Genomic DNA, 13,757 nt, shown 5'->3' with positions numbered 1-13,757 from the left:
TGATGTCTGTGGCTGATTGTAAAATAGAGTGTGATTGAGCATAAGCCATCCCTCTCTGGACTCTGGGCCATAATTGGTGTACTGAACCAGGGCGTCAGTAAGTCTGTCCATAAACTGAGCTGGGGTTTCAGCAGAGCCCTGAGTAATCAACCTAAGCTTTTCAAAATTAACTACCTTAGGGGGTGAAGCACTCTGTAGGCCTGTCAGGAGGCAAGTGATCATGTGGTCCCTGGCTGCTCTACCTGGGGAAGGTCTGACCTGACCTCCTGGTGGGGGTTGGTAATCCCACCCAGGGTCCTGAAGGGGAACTGCCTCACTGCCAATAGGGTGAGCTTGGTTAGTAGGATGAAGCTCATTAGCATATTCCTGTGCTGCTGTCCAGACCCTATGTCTCTCATCAGGGGTGAGGGTAGACTGGAGAATCATAAAGAGATCATGCCAGGTTAGATCATAGCTGCGAGTAATATATTTAAACTCTTGTATGAAGTGAGTAGGATTAGTGGAAAAGGAACCAATTTTACGCTGTAGTTGAGAAAGATCTCCAAGAGAGAAAGGCACATGTACTTTGACAATCTCTTCCATGCCTGACACCTCCCTGAAGGGAAAAATGCCATGGGAAGGGGGCTGAGACTGGGTGTGGGAATGGGTATGGGTTGACACAGGAGAGGGCTTGGGAGGAGGCAGAAGAGAAGAAGGGGGGTCCTGGGAGGAAGCTGAAGTGGGAGAGATGGGAGGGGTGTCCTGTCCATGAGAGGATGTAGGGGCAGGGGTGTCTGAGGCGGGGTCTGGAATTGAAGTAGAAGCAGATACAGGAGGGGTAAATGGGGTATTTGAGTTAGAAGTCAGAATGAGGTGTTTAAGATTTTGGATTTCCTTGAATAAAGGGGAATTAAAAGAGTGAGTGTCAGACTCAGAATGCAGAAGAAGGGAGGGGGAAGATAGCAGAGAGGGAGTTTGAGGCAGAGAAGGGAGGGGAGTTGGGCTGGCCCCTGGACTGGAAGGCAAGGGAGGGTATTGTGAGTCAGAGGGGTAGGGAGGAGGGATAGGGGCAGAGGCCCTTGGAGTTTCAGGATCTGGTGGGACTGTCTTAGCCAGGAGGACCTGGTGGGAAGAACATTTGACACAGAGGGAGGGATTAGCACGGAGGTCAAGAAAGGCGTGGATGTAGGGTAGTTCAGACTGCTTGTGGTTAAGCTGAAAGAAGTTTTCCAAATCTTCTAAAATATTGAGGTCTAAGGTTCCAGTGTTTGGCCAATCAGAGTTATTATCTCGTTTGTACTGAGGCCAGGAAATGGTGCAAAAGAATTTTAGGCATTTTGATCTGATAATGTGAGATAATCCAAGCTTTTTTAAAGATTTAAGAAGACAGGCCACAGGCATGAGACCCTGAGGTTTTGAGTGTTTGGTTTCCATAGGAACAGATTAGGTGGAAGGCGAAAGAAGAGTTAAAGACCTCAGCTGGTGGGTGGGGGAACAAAAAGGAAGCTTACGGGGGGTGGGGAGAGAGAGAGGGGTGGGAGAGAGAGAGATAAAGCAGGAAGAGAAAGGTTTGGCTTAGGTCACGTAAAAACGAGAACGAGAAGAATCAGGCAACAAAAGAAAAGCGTCCTTTTTTTCTATTGCTGATTTGAGTTAAATTCCTTAACCCCAGGGCAGTGTCTGGCAATAACTGGAGGGGGGTAATACAAGTTGTGTGTGTCCCCGCCAGTGACCACAGCCTCCAGTAGTCAAAGGCAGGGTGGGACCTCCCACACACAGGTGTGATTTCGAGGAAGTAAAAACGAGTTAGGAGAGGTTCTGCAATGTGGTGCGTGACCAGCCAGTAGGAGCCAAAGTAGAAGGAAACAAGGTAGTGGGCCTGGAGGCCGAGAGAGAGAGAGAGAGAGAGAGAGAGAGAGAGAGAGAGAGAGAGAGAGAGAGAGAGAGAGAGAGAGAGAGAGAGAGAGAGAGAGAGAGAGAGAGAGAGAGAGAGAGAGAGAGAGAGAGAGAGAAAAGATGAGATGTTAGGGGAAAAGATGGCAAAAGATGGCAGGAGCGAGGAAGGGAAGGGAGCTGAGGCAGGGAAAAGGATTTGAGTGTGACGGGGAGGCAGGTCTGACTCCCAGGTGGGTGTGGACAGACACAGTAACTGTGCCGGGCAGTTCAACGGTCGTAGAAACCAGTGCTGTCCAGTGGCCTTGAGTGAGGTCCAGGAGTGACCGAATTTGATTGGAAAGGAGATGAAACGAAAACTGGCTGAGAGTAGTGAAGGGGAAAGGGGAGAGAGAGAGGGAGAGAGATCTGAAAGGAATGGGAGAGGGGAGAGAGATAGAGGGTGGAAGTGTACCTTAAGGCCGAATCAGTGGTGTTCGCAGAGGCCAGTAACCACAAGTGAGTCCAAAAGTTTTACGTGCGAGGTCCCTTGAAGTAAGAGCCGGGTTTTGGCACCGTCTGATAGGTAGGAATGTTGGAGAGAGCGAGCGGGTGGGTGGCACGGATGGAGGAGGCACCGAGGCACAGATGGAATTCTCAGTGGGATACAGATTTATTACGCACAGGGCACCTTTCCCTCAGGGAAGGGAGAGATGTCAGCTCACGGGTTGTGAGCTGGGACTTTATATATGGGGGCTTTAGGGTGTGGAAGGGGGGAATGTTTGGGGGAGAAATCAGGGAGGGGGAAGCAGGAAAAGCAGGTAGGATTAGGGTCTAGAAGTGTTTACTTTTTCCCTCTTAAGATAAGAGGAAATCTGCTTATCTTATCTTTGGAGGTCAGAGGAAAGGCAGGCTGCTTTTCAGCAGAGTTTGTTCTTCTTGACCTTAAAGGTCAAGGTGTTTATCAGCTAAGTTCCCTTTTTTGGGCTCCAAAGTCTGTGGGTCCCTGTTGCAGAGGGGGGGAAGCTGCTGCTATTTGGAACCCTAACAGGTGGATGTGTCAGCAGTCCCAATCTGATACTGAAGGACTGAATGGTTAATGGAGATCTACATTAGAATTTGAAGACATTGGTTCTACTATAGGAGAAGGAATGCCACAGCAAAAAAAAAAAAAAATGATCTTGTCAGTGAGAGAGACAATAAGCAGGCAAAAAGTGAAAAGCTCCCTTCTGCCATGACCTTTTATATGGGCTGCCTTCAGAAAGTTCTGTCCATTTAGGGTGGGTCTTCCATCTTTAAATAATCTGATAAAGAAAGTCTCTCTCATTTTAGTTAATTATATAACAGTCAAGCTGACAGCCAAGATTAGCCTTCACAATAGGGAACATCAATAAATTCCTAAAATAATTCAAAGAGAACACAACCAATAACTGAATGAAATAAGGCAGTTAACATTGAATAAGAAAGGAATTCAGTAAGAGGAAAAATTGAAAAAATATTGAATAGAAAAATTGGAAATGCCTATCTAGTTCAGTAAGTCAAATAATAAACTCAGTGGAAAGTCAGACAACTACAATGGATCAAGTAGAAGACAGACTATCAGGGTTTGAAGAAAAGAAAGATAAACTAGAACTTTCAGACAATGGAAAAGATGAAAAAGTACCAACAAAGCACTGGAGATATATGGAACACAATTTAAAGACCAAATATATAAATCATGGAATAGAAAAGGGAGACGTTCTAGTTAAAGCAGAGAACACATAATCAATAAAATCAAGCAGAATATTTCCCAATTCTAGGCAAAGAGACAAGATGCATTTAGAATACCAAACAGATATGACCAGAAAAATCCATCTGACCATGTTATAGTCAAAACTCTAATTGTGCAGAGAAAAGAAAGAGTGTTTTGTGAAAAAAGGGAAGCACCAAGCCACATATATAGGAAAACCCATCAAAACAATAGCAGATTTCTCAAAAGAAACTCTACAGGCTAAGAAGGCACGAGCTGATGTATTTCAAGCTCCAAAAGACAGAGCCAACCTAAATTACTGTATCTTGTAAAGCTACCTTCATAACTGAAGGAGAAAGAAAAAAAATCCATGATGAATGTAGATAAATTCATGATCAGAAAGGCACACTACATAAGCTACTGAAGAAAAATCTACTCACAAAAGAGAAAGATAAACACACCAATGAGGACTCAGAAAAAATAAACTGCACTAAAACAATAAAGCTAATAAAGGTTATGGAAGTAACAAACATTGGAAAGAGAACAAAATCATAGGAATTAAAATAAATCTTTCAATAAATCTTTTGAATGCTCTAAATTGTCCAATCAAATGATGCAATCAGGCAAATTGGATCAGATTACATGACACACGCATTGTTTGGGCTATAAGAAATGGACAAGGCAAATATAACCTTAGTATTAATGGATAGAGGTCTTCCAAACACACGGAAGCAGAAAGTAAGCAGGTGTAACTCTATTCATATCTGCAAAAACTAAAAAAAAAATCAGTCTGTAGTTAAAGAGCTCTTCATTTTGAGAAAGGTAACAATCCATAAGAAGATCATACAATTTTACACGTATTTTATTTGTTAATTTTATTTTATGTGTATGAATGCAATGCCTGAGAGGTCAGAAGAGGACATCAAATCCCTTGGAACTGGAGTTAAGGACGGTTGTTAGCTGCCATTTGGGTGCTGAGGAACAAACCCAGGTCCTCTGCAAGAACAGCCAGTGCTCTTAACCACTGAGCCATTTCGCCAGCCCCCACATAAAACATTTAAATAATATACTTTGCAGCATATTTGATCAAAAATGAATACAACTTGAAATCAATAAAAAGATAATCATAACACATAAACCCCTAGAAACTGATAGCACATTATTGACTGACTAGTAGATCATTCAAGATGTTTGGAGAGAAATTAAATACTTAGAGTTGAATGAAAATGAAACACAACATAATGAATTCATGACATACAATGAAAGTGATTCTAAAAGGAATTCCATACCTATAAATTCTAACATTATGTGGCTGTGTGCACAAGACTTGTGTTAGATTTAAACAGTCAAAATTCCAACTTGGAATTTTGGGGAGAAGTTCATGAAGCCACACTCCCAGATGAGGATAGCCTTATATTTTTGCACCTGCCAGTTGCACTAATTGTACTCATGAGTCAAAAATAATGAGTACATGAAGTTGGTAGAGAGATGTGGTGCAAAGATCTGGGAATAGTTAGTGGGAAAAGATTGGGGGATGTGTTTGTTCAGAACACATCATACATGTATAAAATAATCAAATAATAAAATTATTTAATAAAAATAAAAAATCAGGGCTGAGTTGGTACCTCATTTAGGGGAGTTCTTGCATAACATGTATGAGTTCTGAGTTAGTCTGTAGAACCTTTAGAAGATGGACATAGTGGCATACACCTGCATTCCCAGCACCTGAGAAATGGAGGCAGGCAGATCTGTTCAAGGTCATCCTTTGCTACTCCGTGAGTCTGAGGTCAGCATGAGATATATGTGACATTGTCTCAAATAAAAAACCTTAAATAAATGACTTAATGATACTTCTCAATGTTTTAGAAAAAGAAGATCAAGCCAAACCCAAAATCAATAGACAGAAAGAAATAAAGATCTGGGCATAAGTGAGTAAAATAGACACAAAAAGAACAATGGACAGAATTAATAACATGATGAGTTTGGCTCTGTGAAGAGATAAGCAAATATGACAAACCCTTAACCAAACCAACCAAATGAAAGAAAGAATAAATCCAAATTAATACAGTTAGAGATGAAAAAGGAAGCATTACAGTATATAACAATGAAATTCAGAGAATCATTATGGCATAATTTGAAAAAAGTATTTGAATAAATTGGAAAGCCCAGAAAAGGTGGAAATTTTTCTAGACACAAAAAAATTACTGACATTAAACCAAGAATAAAGCCATCTGTAATAAGCAATGGAATAGAAACAATATTATAAATTCTCCTAATTATAAAGTCTAGACTTAGATGAATTCACAGCTCAATTGTGCCATAAATCCAAAGAACTACTACTGATGCTCCTCAAAATCTTCCATTGTATGTAAAAGAAAATCACATTAACAAACTCATTTTACAATGCCAGCATTACCGTGACACCAAAACCAGATAAAGGCACAACAGAAACAGAAGATAGAAGAGAAAGATAGATGTAAAATTTCTCAATAAATATTTGCAAACCAAATTCAACTATACATGGAAGAGATCATTTATCACAAATTGTAGGTTTCATTCAAGTATGCAAGTTGGTTTCAACAAACACAAATCAATACATGTAATACATCACATTAATGGACAAAGACAGAAAATGTGTGGTCATCTCATTAGATGCAGAAAAGGCTTTTGAGAAATCTAATACCCCTTAATGATAAAAGCCCTGAAGAAAGTAGGTATAAATGGGACATACATCAACATAATAAAGGCTATATGTTATAAACCTAAACCAATGTTATATTAAATGAGGGGAAACTTAAACAATACCACTAAAAGCCAGGAAGGAGACAAGAATGTCCACTTTTCACACTCCTAATTAACACAGTCATTGGAAAATCTGCCGTAGAAATGAGACAAGAGAAATAATCAAGGAGGATTCAGCTAGGAAAGGAATAATTCAAATTGCCTCTATTTTCAAACAGTATGATCCTGTAAGTAAGAAATCCCGAAGATTCCATTGGAAACTTAGAACTGATAAAAACTTTTAATATAACAGCAATAGACCAAATATATAAAATTAATGAGTTTTGTTATATACCAAAAATTAACATATTGAAAAAGAAATCAACAATACAATCTTATCCAGAAACTTAACAAAATTAATAAGCTTAGACAAGTTCTTGGGTTTACAACAACTCTACAATTAACATTTTGGAAACACTTAAGAAATTATTTAAAGACACTAGAAGATGAAAGGCCTGTGCTCATGGATTAGTATAATCAGTATAGTGAAAATGACAGCAGTCTATAGATTCAAATTGATATCAATATCAACCCTTATGACATTTTTCAGAGAACTAGAAAAAAAAAGAAACGTAAAAATTCATATTAAATCAAAGAAAAACAAAGGTCAAAGCAATTTTGAATGAAGAGAACAATGCTGAAGCTATCAGAATAGCAAGTCATATAGAGCCATAGTAGCAAGAATTGCACGGCATTGTCACAAAAATAGACATAGAAAGGTGGACTAGGATAGACAGCCTAGCCACAAGCCCACAAATTACAACCACCATACACTGAAAAAAAAATCCCCCTCAACAAATACTGCTGGAAAAACATGACATTCATGCCTAAAAGAATGAAACTAGATCTCTATTTCTCACCCTGTACAAAAACCAAATCATTATCGTTCGAAGACCGCAATGCAAGATCTCAAACTCTAAAAACTGTTAGAGGAAGATCCTTCAAAACATAGGCAGAGTAGATTATTTTTTTAAAACAATTCAGCAGGCCACAAATAAAGAATTGACAAATGAGATTGAAAATAAAACCCAGTGCCAGAAAAAGGACTATCGCTTTTGAATCTTTGAACAGGCTGGTCTCATAGATTTTCAAAGAATATTGGGTATTGCCATTGTTCTTAGTTACTCAAAAGAACTTGACGGTAAAACCCTATTGTTGAAGACACTGCATATATGATTCGTAAACAAAGAGAAATCAAGCTGGTACTGACCTCATAACTTCATCTCCGCTGGCTAACTTTCATAGTGCTGGAAGGTGCTATGCATGCAATCAGAAGAGAAAAGGAATCATAAACCTTGTTCAGTTGTAAACTCTCTGAGTTAAAGTAATGAACTGGCCTAGCAAAATATGTCAACCGGTGCTGCAGTGAAATGAATATTATGGGTATAACCAACCACTTTCTGATTGGATTTAAGGCTGGCTTCAAAAGATGGAGCCCACAGCTGGTACTGTTATTAAGCCTGAGAATCTATGACAAGACAGTTCACAGGCCATAGGGGAGAACCTAATGCTATTATTCGGGTAAATGGACATCATATTAAATCAACTCCTAATGACTTACTATAATTATACCCATAAATTAATGCATCTCTCAGTTCTCACCGGAGATGCTTCTTGCAGCTGGTTTTAATAACAGAGACCCACAATTCATGAAGAGTGTAAGAGTATGTGAAGTGTTTAGTCTCAAATGAGACACCTATATCACACTGTCTTCCCTAAAGGCTCAGGAATTATTTCAGGAGGGAGGGCAGAAATATTGTAAGAGCCAGAGTTAGTGAATGATCATAAGAAAATAGTGTTTGCAAGAAGAAAGGCAGTTACACATATGAACTCACAGCAATTGACACAGCATGTAGAAGACCAATGCAAGGTCAATGGAAACAAACTCCTAGCTTGAAAGTGAGGATGTGCTCAAGAAGCCCCAACACGACCTGAGCCACTATTGGCAACTAATAGCTTCTTGATGAGGCACAGTAAGTTTTCTTTATGGATGTGAAGATGGATAGGTTAATCAATTCCCAAGGATAGACTCAGACTGAAAACTATTTGGGTACACAAATTAGAATTAGTAAACTTTAAAAAAGAGGACGTGCTTCACATTGAGGTTTTTGATCCATTTGTGCAGGGTTAAAGATAGAGGTTTAGTGTCATTCTTCTACACGTGGAGATCCAGTTTTGCCAGCACCATTTGCTGAACATGCTGTCTTTCCTCCAGTGAATGTTCTTGGCCCATTTGTCAGGTGGCTGAAATATCAGGTGGCTGAAATTGCATGTACTTGTATTTTGGTCTTCAATTTTGTTCCATTGATCTATGGGTCTATTTTTGTGCCAGTACCATGTTGTTTTTATGACTATAGCTCTGTAATACAGCTTAAAATCTGGAATAGTCATCCCCCGGCATTGCTCTTAGTGCTCATGGTTGCTTTGCCTATCTGAGGTCTTTTGCGCTTCCAAAGGAATCTTAGGATGGTTTTCTCCAATTCTGTGAAGAATGTCATGGGGATTTTGATTGGCATTGCATTGAGTCTATGAAAGGCATTTGGTAGGATGGTCATTTTCACAATATTAATTCTTCCAATACATGAGCATGGGAGGTTCTTCCATCTTCTGATGTCTTCCTCAATCTCTTTGTTTAAAGATTTAAAATTTTCAGTGTGAAGCCTGAAAGTCTGAAACTGTTAGGAGAAAACATTGCCAATAACCTACAAGATATATGTGTAAGAAAGGATTGTCTGACATCAACTGCTCAGGAAACAAGGTCAAGAATCAGCAAACAGGACCTCATTAAAATAAAAAAGCTTCTGTACATCAAAAGATGCAACCAAGGAAGTGAAGAGAAGACCCACAGAATGGGAGAAAATATTCACCAGCAACACATATGGCAGAGGTTTAACATCCAGAATATATAATGAACTCAAAAAACAAAGCATCAAGAAAGGAAGCAACCCAATTAAAAGATGGGCTAAGAAGCATAAAAGTTCTCAAAAGAAGAAATAAAGATGGCTAAGAAGCATCTGAAAAGGTATTCAACATCATTAGTAATTAGGGAAGTGCAAATTAAAATCACTTTAAGATTTCATTTTATCCCAGTCAGACTGGGTACAATCAAGAGAACAAATGATGCCAAATGTTGGAGAGGATGTGGGGAAAGGGGAACGCTTATCAACTGCTGCTGGGGTTGCAAACTTGTTCCACTCCTTTGGAAAGTAGTGTGGAGAACTCTTAAAAAACTAAAAAATGAACCTGCCACTTGACTCAGTTATACCACTCCTTGGCATAAACCCGGAGAACTCATTCTATTGCAGAGGCACCTATACATCCATGTTTGTTGCTGCTCTTTTTGTAGCTAAGAGATGGGAGCAACCCAAGTGTCCCTCAACTGATGGGTGAATAATGAAAATGTGGTTCATTTATAGGATGGAGTTTTACTCAGCAGTAAAGAAAGATGAAATCATGAAATTTGCAGGTAAATGGATGGAACTAGAAACTGTTATACTAAGTGAAGTAACACAGACTCAAAAAAAACCAAAACAAAACAAAAATGACACATGTTCTCCTCATGTGGTCCAGACATAACTACAGGAATCAGGATAATGAAAATGAACCAGGGTGGTAAGGGAAAAGAAAGAATCTGATAGAAAAGAACAGTAGGAAACAGGCGTTAACAAGGGAGATGAATAAAAAATGGGGTTATTTTAAGGGGAAGGGGGAGGGAGGCTTATACAAGGAACTTAGGGGATAAAGGAAAAGAAGGCACTCAAGAGAGGTGGGACCATAGGAGAAGGGTTTTAGGGAGAAATGGGAAAAATGGGGGCACCTTAGTTGGGGAAAGCATGATGGAAGGGTTAGACCATGCAAGAGACAAATAATCCCTAGCTAGTTTTAAAATATCAGAGCGATCTATGTCAATTGAAGAACCTATGGACAAATTATGCATCCAACTAGCTCAAGGAATATAATATATGTCTAGGCAAGGTTTTTCTGAGAATGTTTGGTCTTTGCCCAAGCTTTATCTGCATGGCATATGGTAATTAAAAGTACCAGACTGGTGGAACTAACCTTCTTGGATGTTTAACAGCCAACATAAAGGATAGTTTTTGCTCCTTGCCCTCCTAAGTCAACTAAGTTCCAGGGGACTATGCACATCTCTCAAAATGTCCTGTAATTGTGGTGGTTCACCTGTCCTCTTGATCAAGGAGGCCGAAGAGACCCCATGAGATGGACTTGAACCAGTGGCCAGTTTACAAAGAGTAGGGTCAACACAGAGGAATCATTTCCTCAATGCTTCCAAGTGTAGTCAGCCATGGTCAAGCAGGACCTTTGATTTATCTTCACATAGGCGGAACTGGTAAAAGAAAAAAGCCAGGATCTCCTTCCAAGCCCATGGGACCCCTGAAGAAAAGATCCTCAAATGACCCTAAGAGTAAAAATAAATTGTTTTTTTTCTGGGCCAACTGTATGGTCTTAAACACCCAAAAGGAATGTATAACCAAAGATTAAAGGGATCAATATTATTCCTTAAGAGTCCATGTGTATAGCTAAAGGCTACATAACAAGAAACAATACCAGGCAGGAGACACCTTCCTTTGAGTTGTTGGCCAGGGTGGGCCAAGAGACTCCCAGACAGTAACCCAGCATAGAACTGGGAAAATTAACAGCAGACCCAAATCTTATCTAAAGGAATATTGGCAACTGATTGCTGCTAGATAAGGAAGAGGCGATCTTTCTAAAACAAGGAACTCTAGATAGGCTGACTAGATTCAGCAGATGGATAATCACTGGGGAATGGCTGGGGTTGCCAACAACACAATGGACAGTAAGAGGGATGACAGAATATATGGGCTCTAGGGTGGGGTGGAATCTATGGGACGTTTCCATTTGTGATGTGGATATATAGATGAATATGATTGCTTTGGATGTTCTATATGAAATACACACAAAAAATCAACAAATAAAAAATGAGTTATATTTGAGGAAGAAGCATAAAAATTTGCTTCATGTTAATTAATGGCGGTGAAAAACATTACCATTGAAATCCACCCGATGACTTTATATCCATGCTCAGATACCAAGGATCTCAGAAAGCAACCAACTGTGACTAGTAATAATCAGGTACATGGAGATTAGAGACAAATGTGCAAACATCTAAGTGTTAGTACCATTAAAAATGAGTTTTTTCTGTATGAAACACTATATTTCAAAATGAAATGGAGATCTTTTTTAAAGGTTAAAACTTCATTCAATTTCATGTCTTATAGTGTTTATACTGAGTTCAATATTGTATGACTGTATTAATTCAACTGTGAACCTCAAAATTTACAGCAAATATTGAAAGAGATGCATCTTTTCTCTGGAAATTGTTATTTAGTATATTAATGTTGTAATGAAATGCTGCTTCTAATCATGTGGTTATTCAATAAATAATTTGAAAAAAAAGAGGACCTGAAGTCAGGCAAGGGAGAAGATGGTGGTGGAGACAGGAGTTAGGGGTTTGAATATGATCAAAATACATTGTATGACTTTCTCAAAGAATCAATAAGTATGTATGTTAAAAACAGCCTGATGAAATGACAGATATGAAAAAATGAAGAGCAAATAATCAGTAAACATATAAAAATATTTTATAACTTTGGTCATCAAGAAAATATGAATTAAATCTGCATTGATATTTTATCTTACCTGAGTCAAAATCACTATAATAAAGAAAACAAGTGCTGGCTTGGATGTAGGGGGTAAGAGAACCTTTATATACTGATGATGGGAACAAAAATTAATTCATCCAGTACTGAGATAACTGAAAAATCTAAAAGTAGAAGAATCAGCTGTGAGAAGAAGAGACCAGGAGCTGAAGTAAAACCTTTGCTTTACTGGGACATTTGATGCTGGTTAGCTGGGGATGAAAAATCAGCTGTAAGAAACAAGAGACCAGCATCACTGTGGTGAAGTCTTCTGGGAGGTATTTCCTCAGAGTCAGTTCACAGAGGGAAGAGGGAATCTGAGCCTCTATCTCAAGCTGAAATCAGGACTTGGTAATGTGTAAGAGTCTCCTGCATGGTTCTGGTGTTGAAAGCATGAAGGGGTCACAGAGAGCAGCTGAGGCTTGGCACGCTGAGGCCAGGAAAGGCCATAGGTGAATGTGCAGCTTCAGTTGCAGTTAAGACCTCAGGATTGAAGGGGTCATGGAAAGAACCTGAGGTTTTACAACCCAAGAGGCAAGAAGAGGCCATTGGTGAAGGTGTAGCCTCAGTTTTGGTGGAGACTCCAGCTTTTTGGAGATGCTGGGACCATGGGACAACCACCAAGGACAGCAGCAGTTGTGGAATTGTGCCAGCCTGGGTCTTTGAGACAAGCTGTGTGTTCTGTGGATGGCAGGGTCAGAGAGGTGGATCTGTCAGAACCTTTTGGAGCTGAGATGATCATGAGTGAATCTCAGGTGTCCAGCCTTGAGCTACTTTGATGGACTTAGGTTTCACTTAAGTGTGCCTTATTCTTCCCTTTGAAGTAAGACAGTGCTTGCTTTGGAATTTCAGGAGGCCCCAGTTAATAGAATTTTAAAAGAGGCTGTGGACTTTTAAGTGCTTGGATTTTTTAATGACTATGGGGTTTTCAAGTTTGTACTGTCTTATGTTGTGATAATAATGTTAACATCATATCTTGGGGATAAGAATTGGAAAGGATATTTAATAGTGATGTGTTTGTGTCAAGTTGACAAGGGGTCAATTGTGCTGGATAGCTTTAGTGTCAACTTTACACACCATAGTTGAGGGAGCCTCAGTTGAGAAATTTCCTCCATAAGACTGACCTGTAGCCATGTCTATGGGGCATCTTCTTGATTGTTGAATGATGTAGGCGGGCCCAATCCACTTGGGAGGTGCCACCCCTGGGCAGGTGGGCCTGTATTGCACAAGAAAGCATGCTGAGCAGGGGCCAGGGGGGCAAGCCAGTAAACAATGTTCCTCCACGGCCTCTGCTTCAGTGCCCACCTCCAGGTTCCTGCCCTGAGTTTGTGCCTTGGGCTCCCTGTGAACTGTGACCTGGGAGATGTAAGCCGAATAAACCTTTTCCTCCCCAAGTTGATATTGGTCAGAGTATTTTGTCACAGTATTGGAGAAACAAACCAGAACAGAGTGTAATTGGGAGGAGGCCAATATGGAGATCATGGGGGCAAGAATATGGCCAAAATGCATGATATACTTGAGATAAGTTTTCTTAATCAAATACAACACCATGTGCAATGGATATACACCAATAAAATAATAATTAGAACAGTAAATTGGTTCTGAATACTATAAGAACTTAAATTATAGTAACAAGGTGAATAATGATTGCCACTAGATTATCAACAAAGTTCACTTACTAGAAAGTTATAGGAAACTGAAAAACCTTTGAAATACAT

Source organism: Nannospalax galili, unplaced genomic scaffold (genome assembly GCF_000622305.1).
Source record: "Nannospalax galili isolate Female #2095 unplaced genomic scaffold, S.galili_v1.0 scaffold709, whole genome shotgun sequence".
Taxonomy (NCBI): Eukaryota; Metazoa; Chordata; class Mammalia; order Rodentia; family Spalacidae; genus Nannospalax; species Nannospalax galili.
The sequence above is the reverse complement of the archived record's forward strand: the minus strand, read 5'-3'. Positions refer to the sequence as shown.